At 47.2% G+C, this 23808-nt stretch overlaps 1 protein-coding gene across 3 annotated transcripts in view; it reads left to right on the top strand.

Moving 5' to 3' along the window:
• The window catches only part of NFAT5 (nuclear factor of activated T cells 5), a 1479138-nt gene that overhangs the window by 1380076 nt on the left and 75254 nt on the right, over positions 1-23808 (top strand). The window lies entirely within an intron of this gene.

The raw sequence follows: 23808 nt of genomic DNA, 5'->3' as shown, positions 1-23808 counted from the left end.
AGGTTAGACCCCTGGGGAACACTACAGATGGAGAGGAAGACAGATGATCGGAAGGACCCAAGTTGGACCTGGGAGGGTCGATCAGAGAGGAAAGAGGTCAGCCAGGCCAGAGCCTGATCGGTGATGCCCAAGTTATCCCAGAGACGGTTGAGTATGATGGTATGGTTGACCGTGTCGAAGGCAGAGGAGAGATCAAGTAGGATGAGAACAGAGGGAATGCTAGAGTCAAGGTTGGAAAGCAGATCTTCACGGATGTTCAGGAGAGCAGTTTCCGTGCTTTTGCCAGATCTGAAGCCAGACTGATGGTCATGGAGACAGCCAACAGAATCAGAATGAAGTTTTAGCTGAGAGATGGCCAGCTTTTCAAGGAGTTTTCCTAAGAAGGGGGTAATGTAAATTGGGCGATAGTTGGCCGGACAAGAGGGATCCGCTGTGGGTTTCTTGAGACGCTGCACAAGGGAGTGCTTAAGAGCGGAGGGGAAGGATCCTGAGGCAAAGGAGTGGTTGCAGAAGTTGGCAAGGGCCGGAGCGAGGGTATCAATGTGGTCCTTGAGAGTTTGAGGAAGAGGGATGAACCTGTTTTGACGAGGCTTTCATAGATCGGACTTGTCTAGCGACCTCATCAGGGGAGAAGAGAGGAAAGGAAGAGGAGGGTGGGGGGGTGGCTGGAGGAGGGTCACTAAGTACCGACGGAGAGGGGAGAGTAGAGAGGGTGGAGGAGAGTGTGGACAGGATGTCCTGGGTTTTTGAGATAAAGTGTGAGGCCACGGCATTGCAAAGAGCCTGAGAGGCAAGGGGAGGGGTAGAGACTGCAGCAGGGTTGGCCAGCTCCTTACAAATTTTAAAGAGTTCGGCCGAGCTGTTAGATGCCGCAGAGACACAGGCTTGAATGTGGACTCTCTTCTTGGTACGGACAGAGAGACAGTATTGCCTTTGGAGAAGGCGACAGGCCAGTTTGTCAGAGGATGAGCAGGAATCCCTCCATTTTCTCTCAGCCGCCCTACACCTACGTTTAAGTGTAGCTACGTCAGAGTCATACCAGGAATTGCACTTGGCTTTGGACTTCAGGCGGATCCTCATGACAGGGGCAAGAACATCAAGAGTATCAGAAATAGAAGAATAGAGAGAAGACAGGGCTGTGTCAGGGTGTGAGTCAGCCAGAGGAAGAGGGGGTGGGGAGAAGGTGGAAGCAAAAGCCTCGACTGACACACGCTTCATGGGCCGGATGTCCAGGAAGGTAGGTGGCAGTGTTGGGGTTGGCTTGGCTTGGCTTGGGGGAAAGAGAGAGAGAGAGATGAGAGGAGAGGAGGTAGTGGTCACTCCAGGAGAGGGGAGTGGAGAGAGGAATAGATAGGGGGAGGCTAGAGGAGATCAAGACATTAAGTGTGTGCCCTGCAGAGTGCGTTGGGCCAGACGGGAGGATAGAGAGGGAGAGGGAGAGGGAATCGCAGAGGTCGCGAAAGAGCAATGTTGAGGGACAGGGAGAATCAAGGTGAATGTTGAGGTCACCAAGGAGGAGTTGTTGAGTGGTTGAGGCCAGGAGAGAGGAGGAGAGGTCAGCCCACTCGGAGAGAATAGAGGTGATTTGACCAGGGGGCTGGCAGAGAGTGGCAACAGTAAGAGAGTGGCTAGGAGACATTGAGAGCCTGCAGACGAGGCATTCGAAAGAGGAGTAGATCTGAGTGGGAATTATAGTGGCAGTAATCCACTCAGAAAAGATCAAGGCTACACCCCCTCCAGGGTGAGTGGATCTGGGTGCGGAGAGGATCTTGTAGCCATCAGGGAGGAGAGTGTCAAATCTCGTGACAGAGCTGGCCGTGAACCATGTCTCTGTAAGACCAAGAAAGTCAAGGTCAAGTTCTTCAAGGAGGTGGCAGATGTCAGAGGAGTGTTTGACAGCAGAGCGAGAGTTCAGAGTGGCAAGATGAAGAAGGTTGCCAGCCTTAAAGACTTTCTGGGGAGGGGTACAAATCAGAAGTACGCCCTCCGGAGTTGTGGAGGTAGCCAGAAGATGGGCAGAGGAGGGAAGAGTGGGCAAGGTAGCCAAGGAATGAGAGGAGGGGACAGCCAGAGAAGAAAGGAAGTTGATGAGGCGAGGGAAACGCCTATCGAAGAGGAGGAGATTTGCTTGGGGACCTTGGACCATGACAGTGCCATTTAGGTAGACGTTAAGGATGACTCTGGAGGAGTCAAAAGAAGCCATGAGGATTTCCCAGCGACTGCCACCATTTATGGGAGAGGAGGAGACAGGACAGAGATCATATGGGGGGTCCATATATCAGGCGAAGGAACAACAAAGAGGATGTCGGTGAGGGTCTGTCTGGAAGAGGCGCTGGTATAGGTATCAGCAATAGGGAGACCAGGGTTGGAGGCCAAGATATCCTTTTTAAACTTCTTCTTTATAGACGTAGTGAGAAGGGAAGGATAGTTGATAGAGAAGCAGTTGGAAAAGATGGGAGAAACAGACAGCGCCATGATTATGAAGAGAGGAGGCAGGGGGAGGAGAAAGCATGTGCAGCGGTATGGAACAGTCACTGGGCTAGCAGGATTACAATCAATGAGCAAAGTTAAATGCAGAATTACACACAAGTTTGACTTTCAAGTTAAATGCAGAATTACACCCAAGTTTGACTTTCAAGTTAAATGCAAAATACACCCAAGTTTGACTTTCAAGTTAAATGCAGAATTACACCCAAGTTTGACTTTCAAGTTAAATGCAGAATTACACCCAAGTTTGAACTTCCAAGTTAAATGCAAAATACACCCAAGTTTGACTTTCAAGTTAAATGCAAAATACACCCAAGTTTGATTTTCAAGTTAAATGCAGAATTACACCCAAGTTTGAACTTCCAAGTTAAATGCAAAATACACCCAAGTTTGACTTTCAAGTTAAATGCAAAATACACCCAAGTTTGACTTTCAAGTTAAATGCAGAATTACACCCAAGTTTGAACTTCCAAGTTAAATGCAAAATACACCCAAGTTTGACTTTCAAGTTAAATGCAGAATTACACCCAAGTTTGACTTTCAAGTTAAATGCAAAATACACCCAAGTTTGACTTTCAACTTAAATGCAAAATACACCCAAGTTTGACTTTCAACTTAAATGCAAAATACACCCAAGTTTGACTTTCAAGTTAAATGCAGAATTACACCCAAGTTTGACTTTCAAGTTAAATGCAAAATACACCCAAGTTTGACTTTCAAGTTAAATGCAAAATACACCCAAGTTTGACTTTCAAGTTAAATGCAGAATCACACCCAAGTTTGACTTTCAAGTTAAATGCAAATTACACCCAAGTTTGACTTTCAAGTTAAATGCAAATTACACCCACGTTTGACTTTCAAGTTAAATGCAAAATACACCCAAGTTTGACTTTCAAGTTAAATGCAGAATTACACCCAAGTTTGACTTTCAAGTTAAATGCAAAATACACCCAAGTTTGACTTTCAAGTTACATGCAGAATTACACCCAAGTCTGACTTTCAAGTTAAATGCAAAATACACCCAAGTTTGAACTTCCAAGTTAAATGCAAAATACACCCAAGTTTGACTTTCAAGTTAAATGCAGAATTACACCCAAGTTTGACTTTCAAGTTAAATGCAAAATACACCCAAGTTTGAACTTCCAAGTTAAATGCAAATACACCCAAGTTTGACTTTCAAGTTAAATGCAGAATTACACCCAAGTTTTACTTTCAAGTTAAATGCAGAATTACACCCAAGTCTGACTTTCAAGTTAAATGCAAAATACACCCAAGTTTGACTTTCAAGTTAAATGCAGAATTACACCCAAGTTTGACTTTCAAGTTAAATGCAAATTACACCCAAGTCTGACTTTCAAGTTAAATGCAAAATACACCCAAGTTTGACTTTCAAGTTAAATGCAGAATTACACCCAAGTTTGACTTTCAAGTTAAATGCAAAATACACCCAAGTTTGAACTTCCAAGTTAAATGCAAAATACACCCAAGTTTGAACTTCCAAGTTAAATGCAAAATACACCCAAGTTTGACTTTCAAGTTAAATGCGAAATGCACCCAAGTTTGACTTTAAGGATAGATGAAGGTCTTGTAGTTAAGGAGACAAGAGGGAGTTGGATGGTAAGGGTGAGTAAAGACACGACTACAATTTGAGAACATAACCAGCAGAGTAGGTAGTACAAAGGAAGTCAGAAAGGAGGGACTAACCACGGCAGAATGTGTTGTAAGAGTCATGGTAGTCCAATAGTCCAGGGGTAGCAGCCTCAAGGAGGGTTTGGCTGTGGCAGAAATATCATGCTGCAGCCTGTAAAGCAGACAGGGAAGCTGACAGGAGCCTTTGTGTGGGCCTTGGTGTACTGGGCCGGCTCCCACCTCTGGGTTTCTGCTATTGGTCTATGGCGACCTCTGCAACCAATGGGAGGGGGAGACCAGTGCAGGCCTGGTGGAGCTTAGGCAAAGGGAAAATGAGCAGCCATCTTGGAGGCAGGAAAGAAACGATGGGCCCCAATGACGGAGAGGCAAAAATAGAGTGGAAACCAGGGTTTTTCAAAGAAATGAGCTAGGTGAGGGCTCTCCAGGTAGTTAGTGCTTTGCCAGCAAGGTATTTTTCCAATTTAAAGAACAAAATGCTGAGCGCGCCGCATCAGGCGCAAAACACACCAAAAATGGAGCGCTTGCCCATTGAGAGGTGCTGCATTTGCTGGAGTTCTTTGTAAAGCAGCAGGAGGTCTTCTAAAGCAAAACACGAGGGCTCCAGAGGTGCAGAGGATCGAAGGAGAAATGAATGCAGGGCCTCCTCTGAGCCTGGGTGCACTGGGCAGGCTCCCGCCTCCCGGTTGCTGCTATTGGTCTATGGCGACCTCTGCAACCAATGGGAGGGGGAGACCAGTGCAGCCCCGTTGGAGCTTAGGCAAAGGGAAAATGAGCAGTCATCTTGGAGGCAGGAAAGAAACAATGGGCCCCAATGAGGGAGAGGCAAATATAGAGTGGAAACCAGGGTTTTTCGAAGAAATGAGCCAGGCGAGGGCTCTCCAGGTAATTAGTGCTTTGCCAGAAGATGATCAGAAGACGCTGCAACGCTGTGTAAACCCAGTGTGAGTGCAGCGCAGAGGCAGGATTGTCAGTGTTGGCGCAGCAGGATCGTCAGTTGGCGTGTGGACTGCAGTGGTTCGGTTGCCCGTTTTAGGGCATGTTATTTCATTCTAATTGATGAATTGATTGTTTAACGTTCTGTTGTTCATCCAAAAGAGGAGGAAAGGACCTAGGCAGAACATGGCATGGAGGAGATAGAGGTACTGATTGCTGGTTTTTCAAAGGGAAAACTTCCAGGATAAGAATAAGAGTATTTTCCAGGGAAAGTTTTCCAGTTTGGTTTTTGTGAAGAAAGAAAGATAAACATATTTTGCAAGATTTTAAGTTTTAAAGAAGCTGCTGGTGAGTAACAGTGAAGAAGTTTAAGCATAATGCCTGACTCCGTGACTTTAATAGAACCAAGAGTCACTGGGCTGTAAGCCATGGTAATCTTCATTGTCCGAGATAGTTCTCTTTAAGAGGCTAAGGAACAAACATACACATACCAATTTCCTTAATCAGTGTTGCAATTGGGTGCTAGATCACTATTCAACAACCCCCTGGTTTGTTTACCAATATCCAGAATTCACGTTAGTTTTTCTCTGCTGCAGCAATCAAAGATTTGGCCTGCCACCAACTTGCATAGCCCTGCTGTTGAAATCAATTCTTTTTGTATTCCTTCTTCAACATAGAGGCTCAAAGGGTTACATTCGGCGATTTGATCTCAGATAGCAAATGCTTCTTTGCTTTGTGACACTCGCGATCATCCATCATTGGCTGGGTAACATACAGATTCAATGACTCTACCAACAGGTTATTTGCCTTAACAGTTACTTCACTGTCATTAGCAAATACATCAGTAATGGTAAAATACAACTGTAAAGATGAGCTAGATCATGTTTTTTTGTGTATTTGAGACTAAAACACACTTTTCCTATTATGTGATATTGTCAAAATATGAGAAACCGATTCTTTGCTTCAAGTTCACTGCGCTGTGAAGATAAAATCAAAGGGTCATCATCTCTCCCTCTCACACCTTAAAGGTATGGTGAAATCAAGGTTACCAATGATGATATCACTGATGAAAGCCATGAGGGTGGCTCAATATTTGTTTAAAGGTACTTAACACCCTCCCCAACATATTTTAGGACTGGTGCAATTGTATAAACATATTCAGTCCTAGAATATGTTGTTGTTAAAGTGTTGGATAGTGCGTTTAAATGTTTAAAAAAAAAATATTGAGACACCCTCAATGTTTTCACGAGCAATATCCTCACTGGATACTGAAATCAATAGTTCAACCCCAGAGACTTAAATCTATAAAGCTGTAATCAATATAACTAACACTTGAAGCTGTACGAAATGTCTGTTTTGCAGAACAGTTATTCACAATCCGCCTGTTAGATGCCCGTACTCCTTGGGCAGAAATGCTTGTGATTAAAGTGGCAGCGCCTTTGTTTTGTCTTGTTGGAAAAGTGGCTGTCATTTCTGGTATCTCCCATATCTCAATTTCATCAATAAATGAATTGGCGGTAGCCCTAAGTGGTTGCCACTGTTAGTCACCCATTGTTATAAGGTGATTATTAACCTTAAGTGCCAGATGGCCTTACAGCAATTTGAACAACAATTCAAACATCCCAAATGATTAATTAGGTGGTTTCATGAGAGGTGAATCCCTCTGATTCACACTACCTATTCAATTCATTGCTTTAGTTTGGAATTGTGAAGTCTCATAAAAGCAGCAAGATGAACAGATTTCCTATCATACAAAGATATGAAATTGAAAAACTATACAGTTGTATCCCAGATAAGCTAATTTAAGAAGTAAAACACAAATTAAAGCAAGCATTATTTTAAACCTACAGCATTAACATACTTGGTTGCAGCCCAACAAGTCAGGATCTTGCAGGATATTTAACTGTAGTAGTGTAATTCAACAGCAAGTAAACCTTGCCCTCTTTAATATGGCTTCAAAAACTCTGTGCATGGTCTCCTATGTAGAGGGCAAAAACATGAAATGCTACAGTCTCCCTTGTGAAAGGAGATCAGATTCAGAAAGGTGATGAGGCAAATACCCTAAACCAAACTGGGCTAGAACATAAGTCCTCTCTATTGGGTAATAACAGATACCTTATGGGACTAACATTAATAAGGTTTCACCATAGCCTGTGTATTTTCTCCTTCTCTGCGTCTGCTAAAACTTGGAATAGCTGTTATTTTATTGTAACAGTAGGCTTTACTTATAGTGGCAAGATTTAACCATCATGCATACTTTTACGTCCCGTCCCCTTTCCTCCATACTGCATTGGCATCCCTTCCAAGGGACGGGAGACAACCTTTTTCACCAGAAAAAACCTTCTTCCCCTTTAAATTTAGAGGCCTGCGGGGGTGCGGCCCTGGGAGCATGCGCTGCCATGACTCCGCCCTCCGGTGCCACACCTCAGTCCCCTTTTCCGCATTGACGGGAACAGGCCGAATTCACCAGCGCTCCTGGGTTTGGCTTCGGCCATGTAATTCCACGTGCAGATACTTTTTCTCTTCTGTCTTTTTATCTTTTTATCATTCAGGTACGCGGTCCTCCGGCGTCGCACTCCTCCCTGGCGCATGTCGACTTCTACAGGGTTCAGCACTTGTCCATCCAGCGACAGGCTCTTTCCAACTAAGGACCCCCACACCCTCTGCCTACGTTGCCTTGGCACAGAACACGGCTGGCATGCTTGTACCACGTGCAATGCGCTCTCCTCAAGGTCTCTGAAGAACAGACTAGCCAGGTGGAGGGAGCTCTTCCAGAGATCGCCTCCAGAGGTCCTGAAGTACTTAGTCTATCATCGATCCAAGCCCAAGGTAGGGCCGCTCTTTTCCAGCACACCTCGCAAAGGATACTTCTTCCAAAGAAGTCGCCCACGCAGGAGGGACCGCTCAGGTCATCGTACCAGGACGAGTACCGAGGCTATATCAGCTACCGGCCGGCAGGCAGAGGGGTCAGTTGATCCTCCCATTGACAGTGTTGAGGGTCCGGAAGGTTCTTTTACCAGGTCGTTACCCGAGGGGCCATGCCCTAGTACCAGCAACATGTCCAAGGGGGCACCTTTACGCAGTTCTACTGGCAGATCTGCCGAGGGCAAAACGCCTACCAGTCCTCAGGCTGAGGAACGCAGTAGGCCTCATGATCCACACTGAACAATCCTGGACGGGGCTGGGCCCAGTGAGCCAAGCAACACGACGCAGACACGTGGAAGGCAGCTTGACAAAATGGCCACCGTGCCAGGCATTTCTGACATCCGCCTGATACCGCACCAAGACACAGAGCAGGTAGAGGAACGTGGGACTTGTGTCAACCAAGTATGTGGCCCACAGCCTACCCTTGCTTTGCGCAAGGCAGGTTTCGACTGCATCCGTATTGGCAGGGTATGCAACAGCTCCAGCAGCCGCCCGCTACCATGACATTATCGCCTTCCACCCCTCTGGCCTGTGAGGGCAGATTTTTCGAAAGGTTCCTTGGGCTCATGAAATCTCCTCGGATGGGGGTCATCCTCAGGGACACCATCAGGGACGTGCTCCCGGCAATGGCTCCGGCACTGCAGGCCCCAGTACAGGCGCTCCTGGCCCCTGTTCAGCCTCCGCTGCCCGCTCCGGCCCCCCAACCGATAGTGCAGGCGGTTCTGTACCAGCCTCTGCTGCAGCCTCTGGCTCCGGTCTCCACACCCCAGTCTTCGGCACCCAGCACCCCTCCACCGGTACTGGACCAACCAGCCCCCCAGGTGGACACAGATGAGGAGGAGCACCCTAACACACCGTCAGCAGCCAAGGCCTTCCATGAACGTCTTGCGGAGCTGGCACTGTACTTGGGCCTTCCGCAACCTGAGGTCGAGCAACCATCAGAGGGGGTCCTCGGCGAAGTACTCGCGCTATGTCCCGCAGCGAGAACAGGGATCACTATGCAGAAGGACGTAGTTGCCTTGGCCAAAAAGGGCTCACTCAAGCCCCACTCGGTCCAACCGTTCAGTCGACGCCTGGACGCCAAGTCCAGTCCGATGGTTAGGGATACACTCTTGCTATCGGCCCACTCTCAGCCGCATTATTTGGTGATTGCTGCGGCATCACTATACTCCAATCCTCAGTCGTCCTCGGCCTCTTCATCCGCGGCACTGCTAGGCTAGGAGGAGAAGGTCTTGGAGGCGTACAGGAAGAAGCTGTATTCCACTGCTTTCCTGCACCTTCGTCAAGCCAACGCGGATGCCATGCTGGCAGCCGTTAACCAGAGGCTTTGTCGGGAAATTGCTGATTTCCTCCAAGAGCTTCCGGCGCTGAGACAATCGCGATTCAAGGCAGGATTGGCAGAGGCCAAGAGGGTGGCACAAGACATCATGGAGTCCGTGGCCCACATTGACACCTCTGACCGGGCCATCTGCATTGCCACGGACAGGAGAAGTTTAGCCTGGCTCTGTGCTACGAAATTCAACCCGGATGTCCAGGAACGCATATTAGAACTTCAGTTCGAAGGGGGTGACCTCTTCCACTCCACCACTGACGAGGAGCTGGACAAAAATAAAAACAGCTCAAAAACAGCCAACTCTTTATCCATCCTTACAAAGACCACGCCCAAAATGTACACCCAGTCACGGCAGCGCTCGGACAAGAGGCATACATACGGAGGATTCCGCGGCTTCCAACAGCGGAGGTCCAGGCAGCCTGACTGTTCGCCGACCCCAACATCAGCGCAAACAACAAAAGGGGGAGGGGCGTAATGGCTTTTCCCAGTACCCCTTCTCCGCAACAGCCTCAAAGGGAAAGAAGGCATGACACAGCCCTCTAGGTCCACGTGTCTCCAGTGGGGGGCAGGCTTGCTCTCCATTAACAGTTCTAGCACCAGGATTTTCGGGCCCCTGGATCCTGTCTGTAGTATCCATGGGTACTGCCTACCCAGCCCAGCCTCTCCTCCCTCTTTCCCTACACTGCCACAGGTTGGGACAGCAACTCTTTTGGCAGAGATCTGGTTGCTCGTCGAGAGCCATGCCGTGGAGGAAGTCCCAGCCTCCCAGCGAGGCTTGGGCTTCTACTTCAGAATTTTCACCATTCAGAAAAAGAACCAGACGGGCCTGAGAGTTGTGCTGGACCTGTCCACCCTCAACCTCTTCCTACTTCTACAAAAATTCAAGATGGTTACACCAGCTTTAATAGTTGAGACATTGTGCAGGGGAGACTGGATGTGCTCCTTGGATCTGAAGGACGCATACTTACACGTCCCGATCTGGCAGCCTCATCGTTCTTTTTTTTACGATTCAGGATCATTGGCTACCATTTCCAATACAAGGTGCTTCCTTTTGGCCTCAACTCAGCCCCCAGGGTCTTTACCAGGCTGAGTACTGTGGCGGCCCTCCTCAGGGCTCGGGGCCACCACATCTTTCCGTACCTCGACGACTGGCTCGTCAGGGCTTCATCTCTGGAAGCGGTGCACCGCACCTCTCACGCCCTCATGAGCACACTTCACGATCTGGGCTTTTCGCTCAATCTCAAGAAGTTTGCAGCTGCAGCCTACGCAGACTCTGGCCTTCTTGGTGCTCATCTGGGACACAAGTTCCGAGAGAGTTTTTCCCTACGAGGAAAAGATCACAGCCATCAAGAGGACCGCTGAGCACTTCCTCAGCAAAGAAGTGACATCGGCATTGGTGGTACCAACACCTACTGGGTCTCATGGCAGCGGTCCTATTGGCCATCCCCCAAAAGAGGCTCAAGGTGAGGAGGATACTGCTGCACCTCCCAGCATCCTGGAACCAGGAATGGGGTGCTCAGGCAGAGATGATCATTGTTCCTCCATCTCTTCACCCGGACCTCACTTGGTCGTCCAGGGACTGCAACCTGCGGACGGGCAAGCCCTTCCGGCAACCTACCCCTTAGGTCACCATCACTACGGACTCCTCTCTCGAGGGATGGGGGGGCCACCCTGGACATCCACTGCATCCATGGCACCTGAACCCAGCAGGAGTACCACATCAATTGGCTGGAACTGAAGGCAATCTGGCTAGTGCTCAGAGACTTCCTTCCGGTTATCGAGGGGAAGGTCATCCTCATTCAGACATACAACTCGACCAGCATGTTCTATGTCAACAAGCAGGGGGGTACCTGGTCTCCTCCACTGTGCAGACTGGCAGTCAGCATGTGGGAATGGGCCCTGGAAAACAACATCTATGTCACAGCCGTCCACCTTCCGGGGGAATCCAACCTGGAGGCGGACATGCTCAGCAGGCTGGGATCAGACAATTACGAGTGGCATCTAAAAAGCCTTGTACTGCAGGAGATCTTCAGCAGATGGGTACACCACCAGGTGGTCCTTTTTGCCTCCTGGGACAACAGGAACTGCCAACAGTTCACCTCTTGGCACGGGCAGGGCCCCGGCTCCCTGGGCGATGCATTTCAGACTCCGTGGAACGGCATGATAGCATACGCCTTCCCGCCCACGCCGCTGATATACAGGGTGATATGCAAGATCAAGGAGTCCTGCCAACTCAGCGTCATTCTGATAGCTCTATGGTGGCCAGCCAGCCATGGTTCTCAGAGGTGCTCAGCCTCTCGGAGAGACCTCCGATTCGCCTTCCGACGGGCCCAGCACATCTTCTGGCGCAGCAGTGGGGCAGGGTCATACACCCTGCGCCACAGAAACTAGCCCTCACAGCATGGTTCCATGAGCAGGTCACGCTATGACACCTCAGCCTGTCTCAGGCTAATCTAGAGATCATAAAGGACGCTAGGCGTAGAGCTACCAGGGCCCAGTATAAGAGCAAGTGGACCAGGTTCTACCACTGGGCAGACTCCAAGGATATAAACCCCCTTGCATGTACATTGGACGACGTGCTCTCCTTCTCGGCACACCTCGCCCACTCGGGCGTGCAGGCAGACACTTGCCGCACTTACTTGGCAGCCATTGGGGCGTACTGAAACTCTGAGGAAGAGGTCTTCTCCTCTTCCAACCCGATTGTCAAGAAGCATCTGACAGGACTCACTAGACTCTACCCGCCCATCAAAAGGCCGTACCCCGTGTGGGACGTCAATATAGTGTTGGGTGCCCTGGCGCACAAACCATTTGAGACAATGGCGTCCGCGGACATCAGGCTGGTCACCATTAAGACGGCCTTGCTAGTCCGCCTCACCTCGGCTCGTAGGATAAGTGAAATCCAGGTGCTGGTCGCCTCGGGGCCCTTTACTACGTTTCACAGGGATAAGGTAGTTCTGCGGACACACCTGCATTCCTACCTAAGGTGCCTTCCGCATTCCATCTAAACGAGGAAATAGTGCTGACTACGTTCTTTGCTGAGCCCAAGGACGAGGCACAAAGTTCTGTACTTCCTGGATGTCAGGCGTGCCCTGAAATTCTACTTAGACGGGACCATGTGCTCCTGCAAGTCGGACGCACTTTTTGTCACCTTCGGCAGAGCAAGACTGGGATATCGGTTCTCCAAGGCCTCCATAGCCCGTTGGATGGTCTCGGCCATCAAAGAAGCTTACGAGGTGTTAGGGAGAATTCTCTCTTTAGGCTGAATTTCCTAACCTAGTGAGTTCCCCAGCAGCTTTGCTGGATTTCTGGAGTTTGTTTTTTTTCCTCCTGCCAAGAGTGAGACTCTTTTCCTCCCAAACTTGGACATGATTTATGGTATTCCTTTGACTGGTAATGTGTTTTATGGGCTATGGTGTCCTTTACTCCATAGGGTCTCATGCATTTTTCCTATGTGTGTTACACAGCACCCTCCGTGCAGTAACACAGGGGTGTCATAATGACACCCCACCATAGACTCCATACCCTGGGACTGACTACTGTCTCTCAGGGCATGTAAAGTCACCATTGGCTTTACTAGTCCCAAATTATTAACAGAAACCAGTACAAATCATCATATTGTGGACGTACTGGTCGGGACAATTCGATTGCCCCGGGCTCTGTTAGTCGAGGGGGCACGTCTCCGTCCCCCCTGATCGAGTTTTGGCTGGTGGCAGCGGAAACTACTTTTTATATTCGACCGCGAATATTTTCCTATGGGATTTTCCCATTGTTCGAGGCTACCAACTTTCATTATTTAATTCTCATAGCCTCGAACATACCGCCGGTTTATTTAATTAATATTAATTCTCCGGTTGGTATTTTTTGCCAAGACTTGATTCTAAAATGGCGTTTGTGTTCTCTTCTGTGACTCCAACCCAAGTCGAGCCCTTTGTTCCACTTTTTGGCAGGCTTCTCCACAGAAGCCTCCAAAAGTGGTGCCACTCTGTCTGGGTACAAGAGGGGGTGTGGGAGGGGGTTTAGGCACCCTGGACCGAGTTACCTTGGTAACTCAGGTCACACTCTTGTATGATTGGCCCAAGTGGTGAGCCGGCCGGCTCACCACTTAGCATGTTTGAGTGACAGCTAGGCTGATTGAATGGGGGTTTTCTGCATAAAAGCAGGGCTTTGGGGACTGGAACTTCAGAAGTCACCACAGGACCTGAGAATCCGACGAGGGAGAAGCTGAGCCGACCTACCACGACGACACCACCGGTGGAGCCCTGCAGAACCGACTCGCCACTTCCCGACGACAGAGAAGATCTCCCGGCTGGAGAGGCTTCTTCCCCTGACTGGTGGGCACAACCAGTTTACCTTTCTTTCTTCGCACCCCAGCCCAGTTTGTGGTCGAAGTGCCCGTGCCAAGCACCCCGGCAGCCGGATAGCCACTCACCACTGAACCACAAATCACCGGACCGCTCCTTGTACCTGAGAAACTCCGCGGCTGGTTTCTTCCCTGGCAGTGCAACGGACTCCTGTCTTCCTCCACGACGAGATCCTCTCTTCCCCAGGACGAAGCACCGACTTGCACCTGCTGTCAGGAACAACTGCTCCCGCTGGAGCGTTCTCACCACTTTAAGGTACCGTGTCCGCCAGGCCTCCCTTTCTAAAGATTGCTACAAGGTAATAATAACCCCTTAACCTTCTGGACTGGGCTGGCCGCCTTGACCCTCTAACTGGTCCCTTTCTTTGGTCCAACTCCTTTTTGAACCATTACAAGACTCTTGTGCATTGCAACCGTGTGACCTTGGACACATTTCGTTTGGATCCTCTGAAAGTGGATCTGGCGGCTTGAACTCTAACTTCACGGTTCTACTTTGCCTTCCTCTCTTGTTATGTTCTGAGAAAAGTGTTGGGATCTGTTTCAACTTGTTCTCTGCTCTTCTCTCCCTTTTTAAAACAAACTATTAGAGTGCCATCTACGTTAAGCGCTCACCTCTGTCTGAAAATAAGTGGGGCTTTACTTAAGACTTGTCTAATTATTCTTTTAAGGGAGTGTATATCTTTTAGTGACCGTGTTTTTGAATTGCTTACTATTAGTGCCTGTGTGTTTTTCTAGATGTGGTTTTAAAATAAATAATTATATCTCTTTTACACCAAGCCCTGGTCAGTGTTTACTTGTTCTACTGTGTTCTCTTGACCTATTGTGAATACTCTGTATACTGCCTAACTCTTCTTGAGGCAAGTCTGACTGCTCAGCCACAGCTACCAAGTGAATCTGTGTGGTACAGACTGCTACCAAGTGGGTTTACTGCCAAACACCTGTAGTTCTAAATCTTTTGCAGTGGTCCCAGAGGGAACTGCACAGGTTTCTGCCTAATACGAGGGACAGCATAAGCCACTGCCGGCCAATATGCACGCCCACACGGTCAGAGCCAAGGCAACGGCCATTGCATTGCAGAGGCATGTCCCCTGGCAGGTCATAAGCAGGGCGGCCACATGGGCCACCCCTTTGGCTTTCTGCAAGCACTACTGTTTGGATGCCGGCTCTAGTTCAGATGCGGCTTTCGGACAGGTGGTTCTTAGGAACCTTTTTGCTTAAAGAGGGTCTCCTCTCTACCCTGGAGCTACACTCAGTTGTAATCGCCCATGCAGTATGGAGGAAAGGGGACGGGAACGTAAAAGTAATTATAAGTTACTCACCATAGTGACAAACATTAGTCTCCTTTCCTCCATATGTCCCACCATCTCCCTGTCATTGGGCAATGTTAATCTGTTGTCGATGCATCTGTGGGGATTGAGGTGTGGCGCCGGAGGGCGCAGTCAGGGCAGCGCATGCTCCAAGGACTGCACCCCCACACGCCTCTAAATTTAAAGGGGAAGAAGGTTTTTTCTGGTGAAAAAAGTTCTGTCTCCCGTCCCTTTGAAGGGACGCCCATGCAGTATGGAGGAAAGGGGACTAAGGACTATTGCCCCCACAGTAAAACATGCACATTTTATTTTATTTAAATGTTTATATAGCGCTGGGGAGGAGGTAAAAAAAAGAAGTTAGGTTTTCAGAACAGGATATGAAGATTACGCCCGTGAAAGGATAGAAGGGAGTGGTCTGGCTGGAATAGGCAGGAGAAAAGAGTTAAGATGTGAGGCTTCTGCGTAAGGTGATGGATGTAGCGGTATGGGTGTTGAATGGGTAGTTTCAGGCTCTGGGTCCCTTGAAGTGATGTTTTTTGTGTGCAGGATAGCTTACAGAGTGGAATGCCTGGGAGATTTTCTACAACATTTTTTACAACACGTGCCCAGCTTGGATTGACGCACACAGACGGATAGCTAATGAGTTCACCATCAAAAGAAATGAGCTCTGCAGGAACTATCTTATTAGAGAGCATTTGGCCCGAGAATAAGGAGGTTATTTTGAGACACTACAATCTTACAACTATTTTCATAGGTGCCTAAACTAAAAGGTATCACCTCTATTGACATGAAAAGGGTGGACTTCCTGCATCACGGACAAACTGATAGATCAATTGTGACCCTTAATTCACAATTTGTCTTAGACTCAATTCTTAAGGAACGAGACGGCTTGAGAATTCTGGGATTTGATGTGTCCATCCTCAACCCTACATTGAAGAGGAAAAATCCATCAGTTCCTATTGTAGAGATTGAACAATTGAAGCAAAAAATGCACCAGTCAGAAACTACTAATAACTGGGCATAGCTCATCAAAACCTCTTATTAGCACCACCAATGCTCTTTCTTTGGGATGTGAAGAGGTTTCTAACCTCTGCATCATAACCTGGAACACTCTGGGAAATAAACACTTATTCTCAGACCCAACTCTCGAGGGAAAAGCTTGCTATTGCGCACATAATTGCTCTTCAAGAAACCTGGCTGATACAGACCCCCACATTTTTGGCGTTGTAATGAACTATCAGACATCTGTGCAAGGCCAGAGAGGCCGCGCCTCAAGGGGGATTGCAAACCTTAATTAAATCTTGCTTGGAGATAACAGTAATAGACTCTGTTGACATCTCTAGGGGTGTGCTAGCAGAATCTCCCCTCAAATTACTTATTGTCAGTGTCTATTGGCATAAAGGGCTGGGTATCTTGAACAAGGTCCTTGAAGATATACAGTGCCATATATTGAACTGGCGAGTCTGTGCCCCAAGCAGACCTGTTGTGGTATTATGGGACTTAAACTCTGACTGCTTATCTCCTTCCAATGAACATGATTTGGTGCATCCCGCAAATATCAATGATAACAAGAAGAGGAATGGTTATCGTTGGCTGGCAGGCTTAGAGGGATTGGGTTTATGGTCTCTTAATGATGCCTTGTCTTTCAAAACCCCAATTACTCATACTTGGAGTAATGGCACTTCAAGGTCAACTCTGGATTATATCTTTGTGGATGATGGCCTTGGTATCCATTGTACTCAATTTCAGTTCACCTTTACAAACTCTAGTGACCATGCTATAATCAAAGCCAACTTTACGATCCATCGTAATTTGGAGGACAACGCCATAAAATCTCAACATGCCTTGGATCTGATTGTAAATAGCGCAGGCTCTCGGGTTCGCTGGAACATGGGTAAAGTGGATCGGGTGAATTCTCTTTTAAATTACTATCTCCGATCAACAGATTTTTCATGGAAATTTAAAACTTTGCATTCAAATGAATTTGGGGGTTTTGTAAAATTCCTGCTAAAATGTAGCACTGCCACAGTGTTGAGGCCCCTCAGGGAAATAAAACTAGTCATAAGCATGCCCTAAATGGATTGAGCGTAAAAGAGAGATGCGGAAGAAGCTCAACCAATTGAAAAAATTTAAAACGAAAAGACCTGCTCAACTCATAGAAGATAAGAGAAAACTTCGCAAGGGATATATCGAAACTGGGTAAGACAATCCAGAGCCTCTCGTGAGCAATGGGGCGGAGAAGCAATGCGTCTTTGCCTCAAGGACAAAAACTCCACAGCATTTTGGCAAATAATTAACACCAGTGAAGCTCCACAATCCCTGCTTCAAAGAAATTGAGTTTCTGAAACAGACTGGGTCTCTTACTTTGGCTAGGCTTTTTCGGCTCCGGGAAACCCTAGTGGGGAAGGAGTCTTGCCGCCATGGGACTCTAGTGTGGTTTTGCAGTTGGACTTTGGTGAAGACATGATCCTACGAGTTATACATTAGATGAGCTCCTCAAGGGTGCCGGGTTTACCTGCTGTCTTATTTAGAAACATACTTGCTACAAGAACATTTCCAGCTACATGATCACCATCCCACATTGTTCCATTATATAAAAGAGGAGGCAGAGCCAACCCGGGGAATTATCACCCAATAGCGCTGCTCGACGCGGACAATAAGTGTTCACCTCAATTGTGCTTTACCATCTGGAAGCACGGCTAGTTGAGAAGGTGAAAATCTCAAAATGGCAAACTGGCTTTAGACGAAATATGGGAACATCACTCAATGAATTAGTGATTAACACGACTCAAGATCTTGCGCTGAATGGAGAATCTATGCCTGTATACGGCGCGTCGCTCGATTTAACGGCAGATTATGATGCGATTGATCGAGAGCTACTTTGGAAGAAATTGGCACACTGGGGAATCCCAACTGGCATTCTCAACTTTTTAATTGTTCTACACCACAAAATCACCATCCAAGTCGTCCGATTGAACAGTCACAGAGCGCTATTAAGAGTTCCCCCCTGCAAGAGGAGTGAGACAAGGCTGTATGGTTGCACCATGTCTGTTTAATCAGTTTTTTTGGTGGATAGTATGGAAGCCCTAAATGATGCTTCACTAATTGGACCAAAAACGATGTATTTCCTCCTACAATGGCTCTCTTACGTTGACAACGTTTTCCTATTTGACACCACTAGAGTAGGTCTGCATCGTCTGATTTCATCTTTTGTAGCCTATATGAATACTCATGGGCTTTCTGCTAAATCTAAAATAATCAGATCCTCTAACCATAGGAAGCAAAGCAATTTCAAATGGTATGTAAGTACAACACCGATCGAGGGCACAGAATCATTAGTTTACCTGGGATTCCCAGTGTTTGCAAGACCAACTTTGCGCAACATTCTGTTATGGTTGAACAATCTAATCTCAAATTCAATCGCACAAATTAAAATGATTGAAGCAAAATTTGGCTAATTCTCGCTTAAATCTGTAATTCGGTACGACGAGGCAAAGATTGTACCTAAAATGCTATATGGTATATAGACACATCCTTTTTCACTTTTTAAATACTTGCATAGTATGGAGGGAAGAAGCACGTGCCTATTAGTAAATTTTCTCTATCTTGTGGAAAATGTTGATCCCAACTGAAAACTCTCTTTTTGAAGATGTTAACCATCTTTACACCTTGCAGGCTGGCTCACGTGTGAGAGCAATAAGGACTGTGCTCACGATACTGGAACATTTAGGTTGTACTGTCCAAGACCTGACCCACTCTCCTGTGCTTTATCAGTATGATTGGGTCTTGACTACTGATCGACTTCATTCTTACCCCTCTCTCGTACATTTAAGAGGAGCTTGTAAAAGGAAAGGCGTTTTGGCTCAATTTCTTAGTATCTATCCAGATATGGTGACACAAATTAATTTTACTTGCTTTCGATGGAATCCGTTAAAATCTAAACAAATCCTAATTAGATATGGCAAGGTTCCAGCAACTTATAGATCCTGTAGGTTTTGTAAAAATGCATACATCACTGAATCCACCAAACACTGGCTACTGGACTGTCCTGAGCTGAAGTCTATTCGAGAAATCTATCCAAACAAAGGCCCTCATTCCGAGTATGGTGGTAATCATGGCGCTATTTGCGCCATGACTGCCTCCCATACCGGTACTGACTCTGGTTTGGTACAATGGGGAGTTACCGGTCCATTCCGACCTTGGTGGGACCGGTAAGTCCCCATTTACCAAACCATTCCCCATTCCCATTTGAGCCCGCATAGGGCTCAATGGGAATGGGGAGGGCGCAAATAACGGGCCGGTGTATGCCAAGTCTGTTTGCACCCAGGTCCCTTAATGGGTCCCGTCCTTAACACCTGGTCAGACCAGACGTTAAGGAAGGCACCCGCTAATGCACCTCGTAGTAGGGCGGTAAGGGATTACCGGCACCAATCTCCTTACCGGTGCCCGGTATCCCTTACCGCCCTACTCTAAATGAGGGCCAAAGTCTTCCGTGCCTCAACAGTAGCGGACAGAGATGAATTTTGGAACATATGCTTAGCGGGTCGAACCACAACTGTTGTTGTAGGTATAGCTGACTTTATTTGAGCATTTTGTTTGCATGAGACATCTGGCATTTGAAGGCCCATGTTTGACATCCTTGAGAAACTATATAGAAGTGAATAAGAAAATGAAGATCTGAAATGCAAATGATTATTCTCTAGCTGGTTGTACAGTAGGATGCAATAGATTGTACCTTTAAAATAATTATTTTTTTATAATTGCTGTATTTTACTAACTTGTGAATGTTAGGGTTTTGTTTACTGTTGACCTTTGTAATTTAACATTCTCTTTTCTTCATTTTTACGTCTGATTGTCATTTTCTATTCTTTTAAATATATACATTTTCTGTACTGTTTTTTAACAATGAAATGTATGAATTTGTTTTATTAAAGGTTGAGTTTCTTCTCAACCAAAAAAAATAAAATATAGTATTTATTTGTCTGGTGTTTGTGAGGGTGATGGGATTTTGTTGTGGATGGCCTTGTATACACTGCATAGTCCTTTCAAAGCAATTTTCTTGGGCATGTGGCGCCAGTGAAGCTGGGGTGATGTGAGAGTGTTTGGGCAGCTATAGAAAGAGCATTGCTGTTGTGTTCTGGATGTTGTCCACGGGAAACACTTACAATGGGGTGACTAGCGCGTGTTTCGGGAAGTCCTGTGACAACTGCATTTTAGTAGTCCAGCTTGGAGAGAGCTAGTGCCTGGACTGCGGTCTGGACGTCGGCCAGGGGTAGGCTGTGTTTCATCTTGCATAGGTGTAGCTGTAGGTTGCATGTTTTGGTAGTAGCAGTTATGTGGCGTATGAGGCATAGGTGGGGGTTGACAGTGATGCCTAGGGACTTGACTGATGTGGAATGGAATATGTATGGGTTGTCCTTGGTGGGTTTTTAGATCCAGGGGATGAGGTCAGGTTTGTCTAGTAGGGACAGATGAGGAGGTATTTTGTTTTTGATGAGTTGAGTTTTAGGAAGTGGGTGGCCATCAGTTTGGTGATGGTGCAGACCTTGTTTCTGATGGTATGGTTTTCTGAAGAGGAGAAGATGTGGAAGTATATGTGTTTGTCTACGTATTGTTGAAAGGGTATGTTTGTGCAGTCTAAATGTCTGCCCAACGGATTGAACATATATGAAAGGGAGGTGTGGCAGGTAAGACCTTTGTGGTACTCCATATTGTTTGGGTTGGGATTTGATTGATTGGGTGCATGGAGCTGTGCAGTGTGTCCCTTCAATGAGGAAGTATGTATACCAGTCAAACAGTGCTTGAGAGTTTTATTTGGCGGGACAGGATGTTTAGTAGGATGGTGTGGTCGATGTTGTCAAAAGCTGCAGAAAGGTCAATGAGGAGGAAAATGGCTGTTTGTCCTTGAAGTGATGTTGTGGAGGTAATCCAGGATGTGAAGTTTTGCAGTCTCAGTACTGCGGCTGGAGCGGGAAAATGATTGGCAGGGGTTCGTTTTTGGTGATGTGCTGTTGGAATAGTGCTTCTGGCAAAGTATTTCATTATTCTGATGAAGTATGGCAGAATTGTGATAGGACAGTAGTTTTAAGGATGTGTGGGGTCGAAGGGTGCTTTCTTGAGGGAGAGCATTTGTCCTGTTTTCAGTGCGAAGAGGATTGGCCATGTGAAACAGTGTTGGTGTTGAGCCAGTGTGGAGCCAGAGTGGCGATGCAGTTTAATATGGCCTAAGCTCGGCATGTGTCATCTAGGAAGTGTGCTGCTTTTGTTTTGACCATGATCCTAATGAGGATGTCTTGGGTTGACTAGGTGAAATGTGTCCCATGTGTTTGAGGGTTAGGGTTTGACGGTTGAAGAGGGATTTTAGAGTATTCCATATGAGAGTTGCAAACTGATGTGGATTAGAGGTGTATGTTAGGGATGGATGCTTATTTGGAGGAGAACTTAATGATGGCTTCTTTGTGAAATGGGGGGCAGATTGGATCTTTGGCATTAGTAGGCAGCTTTGACACTGCATATAGCTATCTTAAATTTAGAGCAGTAGTCTTTGACAAGTCCTTGTTTACGGAAAGGCTTATTTTGACAGGCTCTTTTAAGGTGGCTGGTTTTCTGTTTGATGGTGAGGATGAAACTTTTGAACCATGGCTTGTGGCAGTGGTTGTAGGGTTTCTGTGTTTTGAAGGGGGCTATTTGATAAGTACCTGGGTAACTGAGGTATTTGAATTGTCTATAAAACCTTCCTAAGGGAGTGCTTGCCACTGATGATAATCCATTACAGAAGACAGGTTTTTCCACCCATGTCACAAGCAGGGATTAGTTTACTTCCCAAGCCTGGGAAATATCGCCCTATACTGTAGCTCATACATACCTATTTCTCTCCTAAACATAGATGGGGAATATATATGCCCAAATCTTGGCATGCACACTAGAGGGGCTCCTTGCATCCTTAGTAAGGGAGGATCAAAGTAGATTCATATCAGGGAGACAAGCCACAGATGACATCCTCAAGTAACTAACATCATTGATTTCGTGCATAGATCCAAAATCCCTGTAATGCTAATTTCATTAGATGCGAAAAGGCTTTTGATAGTAGAGTGGTCCTTTTGGGCTGAAGCTTTAGAGAGGGAATGGCTACGGTGGAGATTTATCAGAGCAATTATGGCCATCTGTAGTAATCCAACGACATTAGTGCAGGTCAATGGGCTTTCGTCAGAGGACTTCACCCTCTCTAGGGAAATGAGATGGGGTGCCCACTGGCCTCCCTTCGTTTTGTCCTGATGGTGGCACAGGAGATTAGGGAAAAAGGTGACATCAGGGGGGGCGGGTTTGAGTATGGGGGCAGGGGGGTGGAGTCTTTCAAAATAGTTTTATTTGCCAACACTGTTCTTTTATCGATCACCTGACTGGAGTGATAAATTCCAACATTTTAATAGGTTTCCTAATGAATTTCCAAGACGCTTCTTGCTTGAAAGTCAGTCTTTATAAATCAAAAATATTGAATCTGACTTTGCCTCAAATTTGTTTGAGGGGATAGCTTAGTTTACTCCTCTGAGGAAAGCATAGTCTAGCCTAAAGTATCTAGAGGTTTCTCTTACTGAAAAAAGAGCAGATTTGTATTCCGTCATACTCCTACGTCCCGTCCGCTTTCCTCCATCCTGTGGGGGCGTGCGTCCCAAAGAACTTGACCAGTAACTTTTTTCCATAAAAAAGAGCATTTCCCCTTTAAATCTGGAGCGTGCTGGGGTGCGGCCCAGGGCGTGCACACGCTCCTCTGACCCCGCCCTCCGGTGCCTCACCCTAGTCCCCTTTTCCGCATTGACGGGATCAGATCCATTTCCTACAGTGCTTGTGGTCTGTCAGTGTTGTTCCTTATTTGCTATAGTTCCATGCACATTGCTTTACCCAAAGTCTTTTGTGTTTATTTCTTCCATTGCTTTACAATGGCCTCTGTTGCCTCCCTCCCCGGCGCATGTCTTGCTCCACGGGATTCGACAGGTGTGCCTCCTGTGCCAGGTCGTTCCCAGCATCGGATCCGCACACCCTTTGTTTGCAGTGCCTGAGAGCAGAACACAGGTGGGAAGGCTGCAAGGCGTGTGATGCTCTCACTCCGCGCTCATTAAAAAATCGCTTGAGCGGGTGGAGGGAGAGCTTTTCCAGATCGTCACCAGGTGACCTGAAGGAGTTTGTGAAGAATACCATGTCATAAAAGCTAGGTGCACTGTGCTCTAAAGCACCCTGTAAGAGGGGATTCCTTTCCAGGGAACCCACAGAGCTGGAGGGGTCCTCGGGATCCTATTACAAGCCAGCGTCCCAAGGCTCATTGAGTTAGAGGTCCTAGGGCTGAGGGGCCTAGAAGCTCTACCGGGGTTGGGGTTGAGGGGCCACGTGGTCCTGATACTGGGGTACTCTCTAAGGGGCTAATAAGTTCTTTTACTGGGTGTAGTCCAGAGGGGGAGCCTGCATGCAAAGAGACTTCGGGCGTGAGCCAGAGGGCGGCAAGCCTACTGGGATAACTCCAGAGGTCGCATGCAGCACCAAGCAAGCCCTCGAGGGCCCTAAGCAGTCCAGTGATACAGCGACAGCGCCAAACTCTAGTTTCCCACGCTTTCATAAAAACGCAGCTCAGCATGGAATTGCACCCAGAGACAAAATGGCGGTGAGTTGCAAGGCTTTCGGTAGACGGTATAACGAGCAGGCATCGGAAGGGGCTACTGCATCAGAACACAGGACACCCATACTTAGGCCAAATATCTCCCCAATGGTGGAGTGGTCGGTGTCGCACTACTTATCCCTCTTCCTCTACAATGTTACATTAT

This window comes from Ambystoma mexicanum, chromosome 1q (genome assembly GCF_040938575.1).
Source record: "Ambystoma mexicanum isolate Mex_15411 chromosome 1q, UKY_AmexF1_1, whole genome shotgun sequence".
NCBI classification, from domain to species: Eukaryota; Metazoa; Chordata; class Amphibia; order Caudata; family Ambystomatidae; genus Ambystoma; species Ambystoma mexicanum.
This window is presented reverse-complemented; position numbering and strand designations above follow the sequence as displayed.